Genomic DNA, 19,947 nt, shown 5'->3' on the forward strand with positions numbered 1-19,947 from the left:
CTTAACTTACAACTGATGTGGGACTAAAGATGTCATCTCTTTATAATATGAACATTATCTGACCTTGATTGGTTCGATCATGAAGTTTATGTAGCTTAATATAATAAGTAAACTTCAAAATATTAAAAATGATATGACTTTAAGAATTAGATTGATTAATTAAGAACAAACCAATCTTAATAAATTGAATGTAATAGAGATTTAAGAAATACTTATATCCGATGTCGTCATGGACAGATTGGGTCTCCTATATATCAGATAAGTTTTTTCTTGAGATGTTTCATCTCCTTCCCTTTTAAGGATATATTATCTTAAAATCTCAAATCAGAACTTGAGTTTCCTCAAACAGATATCTCATTTGGACAGATTTTCTTATATTTGTTTGATCAGGCTTCATGACTTCATTTGGGCAAAAGATAATTCAACTTAATTGTAGAGATTTGATCTTATGTGGATAAGAATTAAAATATTAAAGAAAATTTTACTGGAGGCTCATTGTCAGTGCATTGCTTTTTTGGAAAAGAACTTTCATCTACCTCCCAATCTGCACAAATATTTGATATTATGTTGATGATCCCAGTAGTAGGCAGATTGTGATGGATTGGTTGCTAATTGTGCTGAGATAGAGTTTCTTGAGGAACTATCTCTAGTTGCTCCTCTGTGATACGTTGAAGTAAAAGTAAAACTACTTCTGGCATGTTTCCAAGGGAAGACGGTGAAGGCATAGAGTTATTTTGTACTATTCGATTCATCATTTTTTTACAAAATTTTTGGACAAAGCGCCTTCCTTCTAGCACCAATCTATTGCTGCAAGACTCAAGATCTGAGATGATGAGATCAGATAAAGCCGAGCTGGAGGTCGGTGGATGTCCGATTTAGCAAATCTTTAAGAAAATCTGTAAAATAAATCAAAAATCAATGAAAATCTTCTGATTCTTGATCCTTCGATACTCAAGTCAGCTTTGAACCTGAGAATAGGTAGTAGAAAAAGTATAGTGGAGCAAGAGAATTTGCCAAGAGCTAGAGAGTTTGGACTTTGTAAGAACTGGAGCTCTTTTTAAGAACTGGTAGAGTTCCTACCGATGGAGTCTCGATCTAATTTTTCTAGGCCTAGAACTTATTGTTGGAGGATCCCTGATCTTCTATTTATAGAGGAGTTGGTGAGGCTGTTATAGAGTTTGTAAGGCTGTTAGAGGAGTTTGTTAGGTCGTTAGTTTGTTATAACAGAATGTTTAGCTGTATGGAGATCGTGGGACGACTGTCCATATTTGGTAGTGAGCTGTATTATGGCTGTAGCAAGCTGGAAGATAGCTGTAAAATAACCATCTATATTTTGAGGCCACATCAATTCTGGACTGATGTCCCATACAGCAGGTCAATAGATAAATGAATTGATCATAATGCTTCATCAGGAGTCGGTTCTGGACCGATGACCCAGAAGTAGACTTTGATTAATATAATTCTCGGATGATTCTCTCTGATATTGCTACGTGCCAAACATGACTTTCTAAGAGATCGACCTTTAACTTTCTGATGAGGTTGGTCTTATAATGATCTCAACCTTCTGATGAAATTGGCTTTATGATGATCTCAGCTTTTCGATGAGGTTTGCTTTTTGATGAGCTCCACAGTCGAGCTTCATATTGATATTTTTATCTATTCGAGAACTCCTGTGTCTCGAAGACATCAGCTGAGATGGTATAACCCCTACAATAGTACTATAAAACTTCTTGATGGTAGAACTTTAGGATGCCCATAAACCAGATTGGCGGGCAGGCCTTGGCTTGATGCATCACTTGATATTTGAAGCTCAAGTTGAGTATGGCCAGCATGAACCAGGCCCAATCCTAAGCATGACGAGACTGTATAATATTTTAGACCGAGTTGGGCTCTTCAAGCGTCCCTGTCTAAGAGCCCTTTTGGGTAGCTAGATGGTTTGTTCATAATTATACATTCACTATTAGGTGATTTATAAAATCTCAAATTTTCAGAATTCTTTGTTCTCAAATACGTTAACTGTTAAAATCTAGCATTTTTATTAGATGATTCATTATTGCTTGGATGACAAAATAGTACCCAAATATGGTACATTCAACATGTTGGACCTATGTTATGTGCTATGTGTGGGTAATAAGACAAATGATGGTGTAGAGTCCAATTTAGAAAGGAGCAAGGAATTTATTGTTCTTAAATCTCATGTATCATGTAAATTATGGTCTACGAAAATCTGCTGCTTCAAAATCTCATTAATTATGAGCTACAAATCTTCTTATTGCATGAGCTTTGCTCCTTTTCTTCTTCTTTCTCACCTCACACTTTCTATTGTCATACGAATAAACCAGAAGTTTTACCAAAAAATAAAAAAACTGGTAGAGAATCTAAGCTGATATCCAAAAGATTACCTACGTTGATGTTTGATTGGCTTATCCCTTTGATTATTACCATGAGCCAAGTAGTTGTAGAGAAGAGGACTCAGGAAAAAAAATAACTCGAAAGATCATAGTTTCTTAATCAGAAAAAGAGAAAAAGAACCATGGATAATATTAATACTAACAAATGTTATAATCTGTGATATTTTTCTCAGATAACAAGATGACTAATAGTTTCCATTGTCCATCTTATCTTGAAAAATCATCTATCACGTTGTTTTTCTTCTAGAATTTTGCTTTATGTACCCTATCGTATACCCCTAATGAGCTATGAACCGAATTTTTGTATGTGGCAGCTTATAGAAAACTAGGTTGAAATATGTGAAAGGATATAGTAAGAATTTTTACTCTTTCTATATATATTTTCCATGGAGCACAAGGTACTCTGGATAATTTGCTTGACAATCAAAGTTGACCTAAATAAAAGTCAAAATAGAGAAGGAAAAATAACTCTTCCCTTTTTTTTTTGGAATGGAGGCATAATTAGACAACGCTGGAGTAAATAAAATTGCTAGCATTAGCATACAACATATCATGGAATTGAGAGGGTATTAATTGGGCAACAACAGAATCTGAATGATGGGCAACGGCCACCTTATTTATTGTACCGTTCATCTCTCTATAAACATCAATAACCATGAATGACCATTATCCTTGTCAAGTCTTTCAAAATACCGTGAGAGTCATCATGGTTAGCAACAACTTAGATAAAGAGCCAATAACAGCAATCCCTCTCAAGTACTATATTGGAGATTTTCAAGGTCATGACAGCATAGATCAAGCTCTACCATGCTTCTCTCACCTCTGCTGGTAGGACCAAGAGGTGACATGATCCTACTGCCATCAATGCAGATCCTTGATTGCAAAGCACACGCCGAGATCAACCATTTCAAGTGTTGGGCCGAATTGGGATTAAGCGGATCAAATTTAGAAGAAAAAATTTGAATCCGGAGATGGTCCCAAAAAAATTTTCTATCAGAATAATAACAAAATTTTTTATGCACCATCAATAGTATAAAAAATCTGATATAGAATACACCGTCTTATTTGATTGATCGATATAGTTATCATTTTTTAACGCATATTTAATATCTACAGATCGAATTTTTTATTTAAAAATTTTATATGATGAAAATATTTTTATTATTTAAAAAAATTATGATATTCTATATCAGTATCCATAATACGTATAGGATATCATAATTTTTTCTAAAAAAAATAAATATTTTTGTTATTCAAATTTTTTAAACGAAAAAAATCAACCTATAAGTATTAAATATATATTGAAAAGTGATTGGATAAAAATATTTTTTTTATAATATCTGAGATCATATTATGATATTCTAAATTATATTTACCACATGATATCATAATTTTTTCTAAAAATAAAAATATTTTTATCATATAAAATTTTTAAACAAAAAAATTGATCTATAAACATTAAATATACATTGAAAAATAATGACTATATAGATCAATCAGATCAGATAGTTCACTCTACGTCAGATTTTCTACACCGTTTACGTCTACGGTGCACAAAGAATTTCTTCAAAATTATATCAAAGGACATAAATAAAAATAAAATAAAATAAAATAGCCCACCGAATTCCCTCTCATCCGTAATGGAAACCCTCTCCGATTTTAATTCCTATTCGCCTTTGGCCAAACCCAATATTCAAGCTAAACCGGCTCGACCCGAACCCGGTGCGGTTCAACCTTTGGTGTGCGAGTTAGCTTAAAACACCGAAACCCTATAAATAATCCCCGATTCCCTCCAATTGTTGGTCGGTCTCTCTTGCTTCCTGAGTTCTTGGCGTTCTCCGTGGTGTGTCTCCTCTCTTCCTTCTTGAGTTCTTGGTGGTTTTGATCGACGAAGGCATAGTTTCTTTTCTCCGGCGCCTTTGATTGGCGACTAGAATCCATTCTTGGCGACTCAGCCCCCATCATCTCCATCGCTTGGATCTCCCCGAATCCCGCTTCCTCGAGAACTCCAGCTTCATTGATCTGGTGAGCTGTTTAGGGTTTTATTCTAGCAGAATTGATCTATTTCTTGATTTTTAAATGGTGCATAAAGAAGTTTCTTGTCCCATTTTATTCAAATATCCCAAGAGTTAGGTCTATTCTTGTGAAGTATAACCCTAATATGTGTTAAGATTTAACCCGTCGCATCTCCGTAGTTGTTTCTTTAAGAGTCGGTTTTGTTTGCTTTCTTTTTTTGATCTCATCGAATCGAATTCAATGAATTTCTACCGACATGCGGGTATCTTGAATTGCTTTAGTGCTTTAGTCGACGATATTTTAATCTTAGAGCTAGTATTTCTGACGATTTCTTTTGGATTTTCTTAAAGTTTCTAGGTTTTCCTGTATCTGGCATAAATATTTGCAATTAGTTCAGCCGAGCAAGTCATTAATATCGTCATCTTTAGGGAAGTATCTTTCTGGTGATTTTTTTCTCGGTTTTCTTGAAATTCCTGTGGTTCCCTAACTTCATGACAATTATTTGCAATTACTTTAGTCCTATAGATCATGGAAGTTTCCATCTTAAAGCTAGAATGTTTTTGGTGATTTCTTTTGGTTTTTTTTGGGAAGGTCCCACGAAGGAAAGGAACTGAGAGAAATCTTTCATGTTATATTGTGTAAAGACATGCTTATATAGAAAATTAGTGGTGGAATAATAGGCACCGTAGGAGGTCAGTGAAAAGGTTATTTGTAAACAAATAAGGATATTCATTGGTTTCAAAGAGGTTAAATGGAGTAAAATAATAACCAAGAAGTGAAATGATTATATTGATGAGGGAGCAATTTCTTAAACAGTCTAAGAATTCTAAGGTCAGAAACAAGATTAATAATGATCCTAGTTTGAGGAATGGCAACAATATATGCAAGTACAATTATGCTCTTAAAAAAGCTAAAAAAAAGGCATAAAAGTGTGTAGGGCTAGCTTTGCATCATAAAATAAATTAAGAGAAAAGATCATGCTTGCGAAAAGGTAAGGAAAAGTCATCATCAAAAGGGAAGGGAGATCGAGAATGTGTGTTTATGTGCATATAAAAGGTGCATGAGGAGTGACTAAATGTGATTAAAGTGAAAAGTGATAAGTTAAGATTTGGAGAGTATGTTTAAAAGCTAGTAAATAAGGATTCTTTCTGGACAATACATTAAAGATAATAATAAATACTCGTGTGATGTTGGTTCAATTATATGTGAAAGAATTGCAAGGAGCCATTAAAGGGGCATAGAGGGTAAGATGTCATGACTTCAAATGTCAACATAAGTGTGGGAGTTTATGGGAGAAATTTTGTTCTTTTATTTTTAAAAAAAATGGTTTAAAGGCCATGTTGTTGGTAGGCACTTGACAAATATCTGAAAGATGATAATGTTAGTGGGCGAAAAAGGTACGATGGATAGAGAAAGGAAGCTTTGCACGCAGTCACATTAAGGTAACTACCAGCCAAATGTTGCTTTAATCTCGTCACCCAAGCTTATCCATTCTGTATCACACAATTTGCGCCTTCAATGGTTCTAGCTTGAGATCATTGCACCATGCTCCCATGCTCCTAACCAATGCCAGAATCCCGAACCTTCTTCGTCAATATCAAATGAAAAGCCGGCATATAAAATGCGTATGCAGACCTAGATTTTATGTATCAGAGAATACCAGTCCGTACTGATTGTACCATACCTTATCAATGGGGAATTGGTATGGTATAGTATAGGGACTTGATACAGTACCATACCAGCACATGGTATGAGTGGTGTGCCAATATAGCGCCTTACCATGTGTTGTTACAGTGCTATAAACCCTATACAAAGACATAAAACTGTGATGCAGACCATTTTCTTATGCTTGGCCTTTCCCTCCATGGTTATTTCAGTTTTCTCAAAGAACAAGTGGATGTAGTTGCTCTTAAGCAGCAGCTTTATCTCAATATGACCTGCTGCAGATTCGCATCAAGGACTTAAGACAAGCATCTGAAAAAGAGGTATTTCTTTTTTGCATTATTTTCTTAGTTAAGAATTTGAGTGTTCTTATGGAGTGTTGACTTATCTGCAATATGCTGAATCAGAAGGGCATCTAAACTGACATTGTCTCTTGATATTTTGGATGTTGACTCGCTGTGTCCATTGAAGAATGAAACTGTTGCTATAGTGGAGCCATCTTACTGGTAACTTCACCTAAACATCTCTTGCAATAATATCTGAACTATTATGGTTTTGAGAGAGACCTGCTAATCTGTAATCAATTCATATCATAACAGAAACAATAAACTTTGGCAGTCTTCTGTTCAAAGTCACTATGTGTTGAAACATCTTTTCTAGGCTTAACGAGAGGGAGTCAAGAGGGTATGTCAAAGCTTGGAAAATTCCCTCTTGGCAAGTATCAAGCTAATCGATAGCTTTTCAAAAGTTGGTTTTCATTGATGGTAATACACTGCCACTTCAATTGATAATCTATCTATGTTGTATTATAATGGATAGTGATGATATCTGCATTCCAGATATATTCAATGGTTGAGATTGAGGTGGACATGGATTCTGTTGTCCTTGCTGCTGTGTCAGTTGGTAATGCAGTGATTACCTAATTAAATTGCTGTTTGTCAGCCTGATCTCATGGAGTTATATGTTGTTTCCTTGTAAAAAATATAACATGAGAAACTTGACCTATTATTTGGCCTTTCAGGATAGCATTGCAGAACAAATACAGCAAATAATGGAGATAGAAAATCTTGAAGAGGCAAGTGTTTCTTGTACTTAATCATGTCTTGAGCTCTGAAATCAATCTTTTTTTACTTGTATTGTCATTGATATCTTCTTTGTTCTGTAAAGTGATGGCACTAACAAGATGAGGCAAAAGACTAGTTTGAAAGGCTTCTCAATTCTCAGGCTGTCCAGCAAACATGTTTAGCCATATTGCTCTAATAGTCAGATATGGTGTTCTCTCTCTCATTCTCACTTACACATACACATACATATACAATTATACAGACACATTCTGCTTCCATATATTTATGGCAAGCTTTCTTTAATAAATTATGTGACATTCTTAAATGCTTAATTTTTTTGTTGACCTGTAAAGTCCTTGTCTATAGGTTCAGGTTCTTATTTCAATGACATAAAAGTGGTCCAAAGAAGCTAAATTTGTCTGCATAGCACCTGACACGCACTCTTGTTTGCTTTTGTTTATAAATAAATGCTCAAGGCAATTTGGCCTTATCCATATATGCCACATGAATAGATATGCATATGCATATGTATGTGTTTATAAGTATGCTTGTCTGAAAGAAAGTTCTGACCTTGTTATTTTGCTTGTATTTTAGATCATAAAACTATTATGACTAGTACATTTCTTTATTTCTGGGTTCTTTCTGATTTCCAATTCTTTGCCCCTTGTTTAATGGTTCCTAAAAGTTGAACATGAAAATATGCATCAGGTTAGTCCTTATGGAAGCTAATATAGGATAAACTTAGGGTACAGTTGGACCTGGATTGAGATTTGTACATATGAAGGCTTCTCTACAAAATAAAGTTTAATCGGTCTCTTAGAGGAGATTTCAATATGTTTGATTTTGTTATCAAGGTCTGATTGGTGGTGGGTTTGAGAATGTTTTCTTTAAATCTGACCTTTACCATGCCAGCCATATGATCTGAAAGATGTTAACAGATCGATTGCAAATAAAATTAGTTGTGTGAATTTTCCACTTGAATCTCCCTTGCATCCAAACACATGGATTGATTTATTACAAAGAAGAATAAAAGCATAGAATGGAAGGGACAATGGATTCAATTTGGATATTCTACTTTGCAGAAGAGTTCAGATCAAATAAACATTTGATAGTTTTGGCCTGCATCAAGGACTTTTGACTTATCCTGATTTGCATAGCCTGCTCAAAGTTTCACCTAATGTGCCTATGGCAGAATGGATATTGCCTTCTTGGCTTGCCATTTGCACAGTGAAGATTGATGATCCAGTTTGCCCTCAAAACAATGTAGTGTATTACCTGACCTTGAGCACTGAATCATGTAATGCTTTTGCATGCAACCTTTTTGGCATAATGCCTTTAGCTTATTAAAAAAAAAAAAGCGAGATCAATCTCTCAATTTTTCCTCTTATCTAATTGATGAATCGTGATTATTTTTTTGGTCTGTTTTCCAGACTCGTAAGAAAGGAAAGCATTCATTTCATATGAGAGTGGACAGAATATATCATAACAGATGCAAGCATTAGTATAATTGCTTCCTTGCTTGTATGCGTTCATGGGAATGGAAGCAAAATGGGGACATATATAATTGTGTGTTTTCAAACTTGAAGCAAAATCGTTGTCCGGTCCAATTGCTATGTCAGACCGGACCAGACGCCGTCTCCCCGGCCGTTCCGGTCCGATCTTTAAAACATGGGAGCGGATCCCATCTGCTGCCCCACGAGAAATTATTGCACGGACCGGGTCCAAGTGGACCAGGGCAAATCTCGGAGCATATGCACGGTACATGACGCGCGATCGGGAACTGGTGAAAATACAACGGGTAACGTGGCGTATTATGCACCGCGGGATTTGGCGTGGTCCATTGGACCTGGTCGAGCTAATAGTTAGACGAGTGGCCAGAGAGAGGCAGGGGGGTGAAGTTTCTATAATAAAGCGCAATAACAGCGAAACAAAAATTTAAAAACAGCAGGGGGGAAGGGAGGAGGGTGGGGAGGGAGAGATCTGTAAGGGATTCTCACGTTCTTGTTAAATCCGTGCTGGAATTAGGGCTTTCCCCCTCGCGCCCGAGCTCTCTCCTCTGTCCCTCTTCAAGATCTCGTCGCTTAATTCATTCTGTGATTCGACTATTTTGTTCCGTCGATTCGTATTTTTTTTTTCGGAGATCTGAGCTTCTTGCCCGTTCTTTCTATAAATTCTTCTTTGTTTTGAGATTCGTCGCTGGGCGGCGTCGGAGCGGGAATTCTTGGTATTCCTTGGGCCGGTGCTACGGCAAGCATTGCAGATTTTGGGGTAAATCGGGTGGGTCTCGTAGTTTGGGCATGGCTTTGGCGCACGTCCTGCCAAACTCTGTCGCTTCTTCACACAAGGGCCATCTCGAAGCAGGGAAGAAACGGGTACGATTCTTGGTATTCCTTGGGCCGGTGCTACGGCAAGCATTGGAGATTTTGGGGTAAATCGGTTGGGTCTCGGAGTTTGGGCATGGCTTCGGCGCACGTTTTGCCAAATTCTGCCGCTTCTTCACACAAGGGCCATCTCGAAGCTGGGAAGAAACGGGTACGATCTCAATCCGTTTTGCTTTCTGGTTTGGTTTCTTTCCTGTTGTTTGTGGAGTTTTCTGAGATTTCTTATCAAGAAGTGCCCAACTCATCTTTGATTGCAAATCTTGAAAGTTCTGAGAATCGAGACAATAAGGAATAGTGCTTGAATTGCGGATTAACTAATCTCATATTAGGGAGAAATTGGGGGTTTTAAACTAGTTATTTTCTAACGATGCTTGTAAAGACGTTTTCTTGGGGTCGGTTTGGTATTGCTTTCGTTTTCTGCTTTTGTTTACAAAGTCCCCAGAAGGAAAATGTACTGGACCAGTCCCCTGCATGATGAAACTCTTTTTTCTTTTCCAAGATTTTTTAAAAAAAATCTTCACATGCTTTGGAAGCAAGGATTTATTGCTTCAGAAAGGATCAAAAGTTTGGAATAGTGGAAGTTGGGCCTGAAAACTGGCTTCCACGTCAATCTCCACGGGAGATTTCACTAATTTATGGATAAATAATAAGAAAAAAAGCAATGGTGCCAACAGCCCCCAAATTTCTGATTCTTAAGTTTGTAAGTATGTACTTATGATGAACTCATGGAAACAGCTTAAAGTGGATGGATGTTGCATGAGAATAGTCTATGGAATTCTACCTCCAGATTAACTATTTGTTCTTTAAATCATTTATCCATCATTCTCGTCAACTGTATGCTAGATGGTTCAATCAATCACAAATAATACGGATACTCTAATTACCAGTATTTTATCCCTTTAGAATTATGAAGTTATTTGCTCTATTTTGGTAGATACCACTTGGATAGGAAGTGAATCTTGACAAAGTTCAATTTTAAATGTGTTTTCTCTTTTTGGGAAAATATTGGTAATGCTTGTACAATTCACTTGTTCATTGATTTAGTATTTTATGCATTTGTGTCAGGTTTATTAAACTCTGCTTGCTAAACACAATGATGGTGATGGGAAAAAAAAAAGCCAATTTGGGATTAATATACAAGGATTTGAGTCGGGGTTGTACGTTTTGAAATCTTTCATTTCTCCCTCATTTCCCAGTTCCAAGTCGGGGTTGTAAATTTTGAAATCTTCCATTTCTCCCTCATTTCCCAGTTCTGCTTGAAAATTGCAGTTTAAATAGCACTAAATGTTTAGGAGACATTTTGCTGCTGCATGCATATGAGACTTGCATCATATTTTGCATGAGTTGAATTGCTACTCTCTCTTTTTTTTTTTTTGACATCTCAGATATTGAAAATTATTGCACCACATGTATCTTTTATTGTGTGGACATTAGGTGTATTATTCAGATCTTACTCTTTAATGGGGGACAACACTGATATCTGAGGTTATTGTTTTTCCTTGACCAGCTAGAGGAGTTCTGCAGCAGAGCGCTACTTAGAAGACAGCATCTACCGGCCAGCCGCAGTCAGCTGATATCAACCAACATAGTAAACACTCTCAAAATAATAAGGATGCGAGAGATGGATCTGTATCTGGTAGAGATGATACTACTGTCACCATTCCTTCTGGGTCAGTTACATCTCATGAAAATAAGACATCCTTCCCAAAGCACTGGTGCTGGTTCTACAAATGGGACATCTGCAACCTCTTCCTCCTGGCTTAGCAGCAATGATGCATTACATGGAGATTTAGAACAAGAACCTGTAAGGGATGAGGTTTCTAAATTATATGGAAGCTCAGGCTTTTTTCTCAGCTGGACAATGGTTATTACGGCCACTTCAGAGAGAACAGTGGGCTTACTCGTACCAACTGATGTTATTACAGCATATCAGCTTATTAGTTTAGATTTGCTTTATGCAAAGCCAAACATTGATGAGAAACCAAACCGTTCAGATTTGCTTCCTGAGAGGTCAGAAAGTGTTTCTACACAGGACTGGTTGGGGCTTCCCAGCACTTCAACTGATACATCTGGAGTACATAAAGGTATATGTAAAGTTCATATTTTTCATCAAACTGGTTACTGAGGATGCTATTTTCTTTCACTTCTGATGTGGATCTTTCTGATTTATGCTCAACCGCCAAATAAACAGACTCGTTTCTTGGAGTGGAGCAACCTATTGGTGGTGGCAGCATGGACTATCATAGTGCTTCGGGTATAAATGCAGGAGGAGGGCAGATTGCTGAGACCATTAGTCGTCGCCTCAATGTTGGCAGTGCACTGTGGCATGCATCAGAACCACCATCTGCAGATTTTCACTCAGCTTTTAGAAGTTGCTCTAATTTAAATCCATTTCCTTCATCTGGCTATGGAACTACTTTTGGTTGATCTCGTCCATCTTCTCGACTCCCATGGTTTGCCTAGAGTATCTTCTCTGTCCCGTATACCTTATAACAAGCCTGAGAAAGCTAATTCACCTTCATCTTTTAGTAGTTCAAATTTTGACAGTTCAGAGAATCACTCGTCATCTTTTCAGCAACAGCTGTTTGCAGCGCTGAGCACTATCGAACAATCTTATAACTTGAGAAATATGGATGTTTACATTGGCAAGGAGCCATCCTTGACTTCTGTTTCTAATGATATGCCACTTTTGGATCAGGGAGTAGGGAATCATGATATGCAGGGGGACCACAATTTCCTAATTCTGAAGAAAGATGAAGATTTTGCAGCATCGGAGCAGGTGATTGTATTTATTGTTTTTAATTTTCATCTTTAGGCACCTTTATGTTAGCTTTTTGTTGCTCCTTTTAGAGGCTAATACACGAAGATTAAAGAAAAAACGGAGCCAGGTAACTGTTTTAGTTTCCCTTTCACAAAAAGTGAATATATATTGATCCACTGGTATTCTTGTTCCTTTGTTAAACAATTCATGGTTACAATAGAAGATATTAGAGCTGCTGTTAAACATAAATATTAACAACATTAGTCAACCAGACATTTCCGACCCACCAAAACTTTTAGTTGTAGTTTATTTTGATGCATTTGAATGTTAAGCGGAAATCCAGTTAATTGAAAACTAGAAAACTTTGTCTTGGACCTACTTATATGACTTCTAAAAGCAATAATCCTTACTTTGAATTTGCATTTCTCCATATACTTCATTATTGATGAATTATCACCATCATGCATTTGTTATAATCTTCACTTACTTTCAACTTCTAGGGATCTTTTTCATTTGTGTCCATAATGCTCTTTTTTGCAGCACACTGAAGATTTGACCCAAGAAAAGTTCTCTGCATCGAGCTCTTGACACATCATGAATGCTAGCAAAGTTATTGGCTGCTGAGAATTCATCTCTGACTGAGAGCTATAACCAACAGGTGTGTTATTTAATTGTGAGTTGGTCTGAAAATGTATCCTGTATTTAAAAGTTAAAACACTAAAGATCTGGTTGCATGCATATTATCCCTAGCAATTCTGACTTGCTTGATCTCATTTGATGCTTGTCACTCGTTGCTTGAGGTGTGGTAAATACTGCTTGTCTCTTAAATGACATGCCACTTTCTTTCCATTGATGTGGAGTATGCATTTTTTCTAAATAATATGCTCATTGATCGACATAACAAAAGCTAGTGTGCTCCCATTAACTTTTCTTCTCGTCAGTGATTGTAAATACATCTAGCAGCCAAATTCTGTTTATTAACAATAAAGAGGCTGATAACTACATAAAGATTTTGATGTCATTACAACATCAATTATATATGGAACGAGAACAAGGTCTTACTTTTCTGGTTGGTTATGTGCAGCCCCATGGTGGGGATTTCAAGTTCTTCTTTACCTGAAATAACTATTGAAGTCATTCATGCAAAGGAATATCCACTGTAATGGACTAGCTTTGTGTTACTTAAGGCTAGATTTTAATTATCCTCTGTCTTATTTATTCATTTATTTACATATGTAAGTATGTATTTATTTGTGTTTATGTATCTATCTATTTATTTATCTATTTACTTATTTATCTATATATTATTTATCTATGTATTATTATTTATTTATTTTTATGTATTTATTTATTTGTTTCTGTGTATGTATTATTTATGTATGTATTTATTTTTTTATGTATTTATGTGTCTATTTTTCTATCTATCTATCTATTTATTTATCTATTTATTTTTTTATCTATTTACTTATTTATCAATGTATTTATTTATCTATGTATTAATTGTCTACATATTTATTTATCTGTGTATTTACTTATCTATGTATTTATCTATCTATTTATTTAGTTGTCTATTTATGTATTTGTTTATTGATGTATTTATTTATTTATGTTTTGTTTATTTATTTATTTATTTGTGAGTTTATTTGCTTATTTATTTATGTATTTATTTGTTTGTGTATTTATTTATTTATTTATTTGTGTATTTAATTATGTATGTTATTTCTTTATGTATTTATTTATTCCTTTTTTGAAAGGATTTGCAGGATGTAGTTTAAAGTTTTCCCAGTTAGTGTAAAGAATAATAAGCTTGTGTATTTCAATGCTGGCATTTATATTTCACGTCTTTCTTTTTCCCTGTTTATATGTTATCTTGTGCTAATTCATAGTAGTTTGCATATGTGGCTGTAAAAGATGCTAAACATGATTGTGTTAGTTAATAACATGATCTATACAGTGCATGCCATATAAATGGAAGTGCTTCTTGCTTATGTATGTGAACCCAACTTATATCTATTTCTTCATCTTTTATGGGTGTAGAGTATGCACAAATTTTTTTTTTGGAGAACAAGATCAGAGATCAAAGACTATTAAATCTCTTTTTTTTTTTTTTTTTCCTGGGGAAGGATCATGTTAAAATTTTTAGTTGTGGACTTATGGCTGTTATGGTGAGTCCATGTTATGGCCGGTAACTGTTGTTTCCTTTTTCCATCATAAGTAGTCATAATTTACTTATTTTTTATCAGGGTGGATGGCCCTCATAAAGAGCCTTCAATATTTAGTACCTGAAAAATTCTTTGTGCACACCGGGCGGTGTAGAAAATCTGATGCAGAGGGCACCGCTTTGTCCGATTGGTCCATATAGTCACCACTTTTCAATACACATTTGATATTTGCAGATTATCTTTTTTATTTAAAAATTTTGTATAATAAAAATACTCGTCTTTTGGTCATGACACTCCTTCAAAAAAATTATGACACTCTTTCAAAAAAATTATGATATCTCTGTTTTTTGAAAAAAATTATGACATATCTTTCTACAAATTATGATATCTTTTCATAAAAATTATATACTCCGGTACTAAATAAAAAATCGAAGGCAGGTGTCATAGTTTTTTGAAGAGATATCATAATTTTTAAGAAGGGATATCATAATTTTTTTCAAAGGATAGAAGTGTCATAATTTTTTTGAAGAGGCATCGTAACCAAAGAACAGTGGTATTTTTGTCATACAAATTTTTAAACGAAAAAGACGATCTATAGATATTAAATGTGTATTGGAAAGTGGTGATTATATAGACCAATCGGATAAGACAGTGCACTCCATGTCGGATTTTCTACGTTGCCCGTGGTGCATAAAGAATTTCAGTTTAGTACCCATGTAGTATAACAATTTAACATTTAGTCATAGAATTAGCAGCCATTGTGTTTCTTTTTCGTAGCGGGTATAGCAGTGATGGCTCCGTGCTTTTGAAGGTGACGAACCTTTCAAGCTGATCGATGAATCCTGAGTTGTTTTATGCTGATGATAGTTGGTTAGCATCCTTCTGGTCCTATTTTGTAGTTTAATCAAAAGTATCTCTAATGCCATTTGGTTGGTGTCCTTTATTGTTGGTTCGGATTGTGTGTAATTTGAGCTGTAATATTTAAGATAATATATATATATATATATATATATAAACCTGGGATTAATATGAAGTTTGTATCATAAGAGGTGATTGATGGTTTAGAGGTGCTGCTTGAGACACATAAATATGACTGTAACACATGGACGCATATGCTATAAAAAAGTTTTTCTTTTCTTTAAATGTGATGACATCAAATAGCTTTCCATCCTTGTTTGTAGTATCGTAGGATTTTGTAACGGTAGCAATTGGCTGTGGTAGAGCATTAGCTAAGATCATTCGCTACCACGACAACCATTTACTCGGAAGCTTTAGCAAATACTTTAGAGGCTGCCCTCCCTTTAAGTGGTGATGGCACCAATATATAAAATATTATGGTTATTATCATATTATTTCACATCAATTCCAAATCTTCCAAAATAATAACATATATAGTAGAAACCAAGATGAACCCAAGCCCTTACAGATATTGGGGAGAATATGGGAACTATCCTATAGTGGATGATATTTATCGTTGCTCGTGTTTTATACAGTTTTGTTGCTTAGAGGGCTAGCTTGAGCTCGGCGTGAGGTTCATCCATCAACCACACTTCTCTTTATTGTTGTCTAATTTGCTATTCTTGTTGAACCATGGAAGGAGAGCAAGGAAAGACATGGGAGAACCAGAACGAGAATTCTTTTTTAGATTTCTTGGAGGTACTCTGAGAAGCTGTCAAGGTCTGAAAAGTGTGCCAATGTGTTACGATCTGCCAATATTGATCAAGGAGAGAGTTCTTGTGTTGCCTCACTAGTGGGCAGTGGAAGATGACATTTGAAGAGGAGAGAATTTCTAGTGCTAGCTAAGTTTTAATGATGGCAAGTGCGAATTGTAAAAAAGAGGTCCAGGTCTACACTTTTAACCGGGTTAGACTTTTCTTATGAAGAGATAATAAATCAATGTAGATTTTTTTTGCCTCATTTTTCCCAAAAGCCGTTAAGAAGGCTGTTTGTTTTCAAGCTTTCAATGAGAAAATGAACAAGATATTTTCAGCACTATAATCTGCCAAGTTTTATGATCACATGCTGCATATACTCCATCGAAGAACTTACTCTTTCTCAAATTTTATGTATATATGTATTTATTTAATTATGTATACATGTATTTATTTATTTATTGACACATTTATTGTATTTAGGTACATATTTATTTATTTATGTATGTATTTTTTGTACTTATTGATTTATTTATTTATTGATGTGTTATTTGTTTATGTATTTATTCATGTATTTATTTATTTATTTATTTATTTTTGTTTATTTATTTATTTATCTATTTATCTATGTATTTGTGTATTTATTTACACCTTGTACTTATTTATTTATTTATCTATTTATATATGTATTTATTTATTTATTTATGGATTTATTTATTTATTTACCCATTTGTTATCTATGAATTTATTTATTTATGATTTTATTTGTTTACTTATTTAACTACTATATCTATTTATTAATGTATTAATTGTTTATATATTCATTTATTGATATGTCTATTTATGTATTTATTTATATATTTTAGTATCTATTTATTATCTAGTTTTTTTGTTTATTTCTTAATTTATTAATTTATGAATGTATTTATTTATTTATGTTTATTTATGTATTTACATATTTATATATTTGTATTATTTTACTCATTTAGTTATTTCGTTATGCATTTATTTATTTATGTATTTATTTCTTTTTGAATTTAATTCTTTATTTATTTATAATTTATCTATTTATGTATTTATTAGTTACTTATGTATTTATTTATCTATTTATTTGTTTATCTATTAATGTATTAATGTATTTATTTATTAATGTATTAATTTGTTTAATTGTTTATTTATCAATTTATGTATTTATATATTTATGTTTTTATTTATTTATTAACATATTCATGTATTTATTTGTTTATGTATGTCTACTTATTTATTTATCTATATGTTTATCTATGTATTTACATATTTGTTTATTTATTTATTTATGGATTTATTTATTTGTTTATTTCTTTTTGAATATAATTCTTTATTTATTTATAATTTATTTATTTATTTATGTATTTATTTATTTCTCTTTATGTATATTTATTTATTTATTTACATATGTATGTATTTATTAGTTATTTATATTTATTTGTTTATCCATTAATGTATTTATAATATTTATGGATTTATTTATTTATCAATTTATTTATGTACCCATATATTTATGTTTGTATTTACTTATTAATGTATATTATTTGTTTGTTTATGGATTAGTTATTTATTTGTTTGTTTATTTTTTCATTTATTTATTGATGTATTTAGCTATGTATTTATATTCTTAATTATGTATTTCTATGTACTTATTTATTTATATATTTATTTATTTATATAATTTTATTTCTTTATGCATTTATGTACTTATTTATTTATGTATGGATGTGTTTATGTATTCGTTTATTTATGTATTTATTTATTTATTTGTTTATTTATCAATTTATTTAAGTACTTATTTATTAACAAATTCATGTATTTATTTGTTTACGTATGTATCTATGTATTTATTTATCTGTGTTTATTTATGTATTTTTATATTTGTTTATTTATTTATTTATGTATTTTATATGTATTATTTTAGTTATTTATGTAGTTACATTTATTTATTTATGTGTTTATTTATTTATAAATATAATTCTTTATTTGTTATAAGTAATCTATTTATTTATGTGTTTACATATTTATTTCTCTTTATGTATTTTTATTTATTTATTTACATATGTATGTATTTTTGTATTTATCTATCTATTTATTTGTTTACCTATTAACATGTTTATGTATTTATGCATTTATTTTATATTTATTTATCATTTTATTTATGTACTTATATATTTATGTTTGTATTTCTTTGTCAATGTATTCGTGTATTTATTTGTTTGTTTGTTTATTTTTTCATTTATTTATTGATGTATTTAGCTATGTATGTATTTATATTCTTAATTATGAATTTCTTTGTGTACTTATTTATTTATGTTTATTTATTTATGTATTTATGTACTTATTTATTTATGCATTGATGTATTTATGTGTTAATGTATTTATTTATGTATTTATCTACTTTTTCATTTATTTATCTACTATGTATGTATTTATTATTTATATTTCTACTTATATTTATTTTTCTTTGTATTTATTTCTCTATGTATCTCTATATTTATTTTTGTATTTTTGCATCCACTCATTTTTGTATTTATTTATTTATCTATTATTTTGTGCTTTTATTTATGTATTTATTTATTTATTTTGTATATTTATATATTTATTTGTGTATTTATATATTTATGTATCTATGTATTTAGGTATGTACATACTTTTATGTATTATTTATTTATTTATTGAAGTGATTACTTATGTGTGTGCTTATTTATTTATTTTATGTGTTGATTTATTTTTTATTCGTGCATTAATTTATTTGTTTACTGGTTTATTTATTAATGCATTTACATCTTTGTGTTTTTATGTATTTATATATTATTTATTTATTTATTTATTGATGAATATATCTATTTATGTGTTCATGTATTTGTATTTATTTTTTTTGTATGTATTTATTATTAATTTAGTTACATATATCTTTATGTAATTATTAATTTACTTATTTATTTGTTTACTTATATATCTGTATATTCAGTTATTATTTATTTATCTATTTATTATGCTTTTATTTATTTATTTATCATCGTATTTAATTATCTATTTATTTATCTATATATATATATATTATATTTTTATGCATTTATTTATTTTATTTATGTACTTATATATTTATGTTTGTATTTATTTGTCAATGTATTCATGTATTTATTTGTTTGTTTATTTATTTATTTATTTATTGATGTATTTAGCTATGTATGTATTCATATTCTTAATTATGTATTTCTTTGTGTACTTATTTATTTATGTATTTATGTACTTATTTATTTATGTATTGATGTGTTTATTGTTAATGTATTTATTTATTTATCTACTTTTTCATTTATTTATCTACTATGTATGTTTTTATTATTTATATTTCTATTTATTTACTTATATTTATTTTTCTATGTATTTATTTCTTTATGTATCAATATATCTATTTTTGTATTTTTGCATCCACTCATTTTTGTGTTTTTTTATTTATCCATTATTTTGGGCTTTTATTTATGTATTTATTTATTTTTTATTTTGTATATTTATATATTTATGTATCCATGTATTTAGGTATGTACATACTTATTTTTATGTATTATTTATTTATTTTTGTGTGGGTTTATTTACTTAATTTTTGTGTTGATTTATTTTTTATTGGTGCATTAATTTATTTGTTTAGGAATTTATTTGTTTACTGGTTCATTTATTAATGCATTTACATCTTTGTGTTTTTATGTATTTTTATATTTATGTATTTATTTATTTATTGATGAATATATCTGTTTATGTGTTCATGTATTTGTATTTATTTATTATTAATTTAGTTACATATATCTTC

The 19,947-nt window shown here is 31.8% G+C and overlaps 1 pseudogene; it reads left to right on the top strand.

Moving 5' to 3' along the window:
* Positions 1-4,207: 4,207 nt before the first annotated feature.
* LOC105057337 (uncharacterized) lies at positions 4,208-13,144 on the top strand (annotated as a pseudogene).
* The last annotated feature ends 6,803 nt before the right edge of the window (positions 13,145-19,947 follow it).

This window comes from Elaeis guineensis, chromosome 2, assembly GCF_000442705.2.
Source record: "Elaeis guineensis isolate ETL-2024a chromosome 2, EG11, whole genome shotgun sequence".
NCBI lineage: Eukaryota > Viridiplantae > Streptophyta > Magnoliopsida > Arecales > Arecaceae > Elaeis > Elaeis guineensis.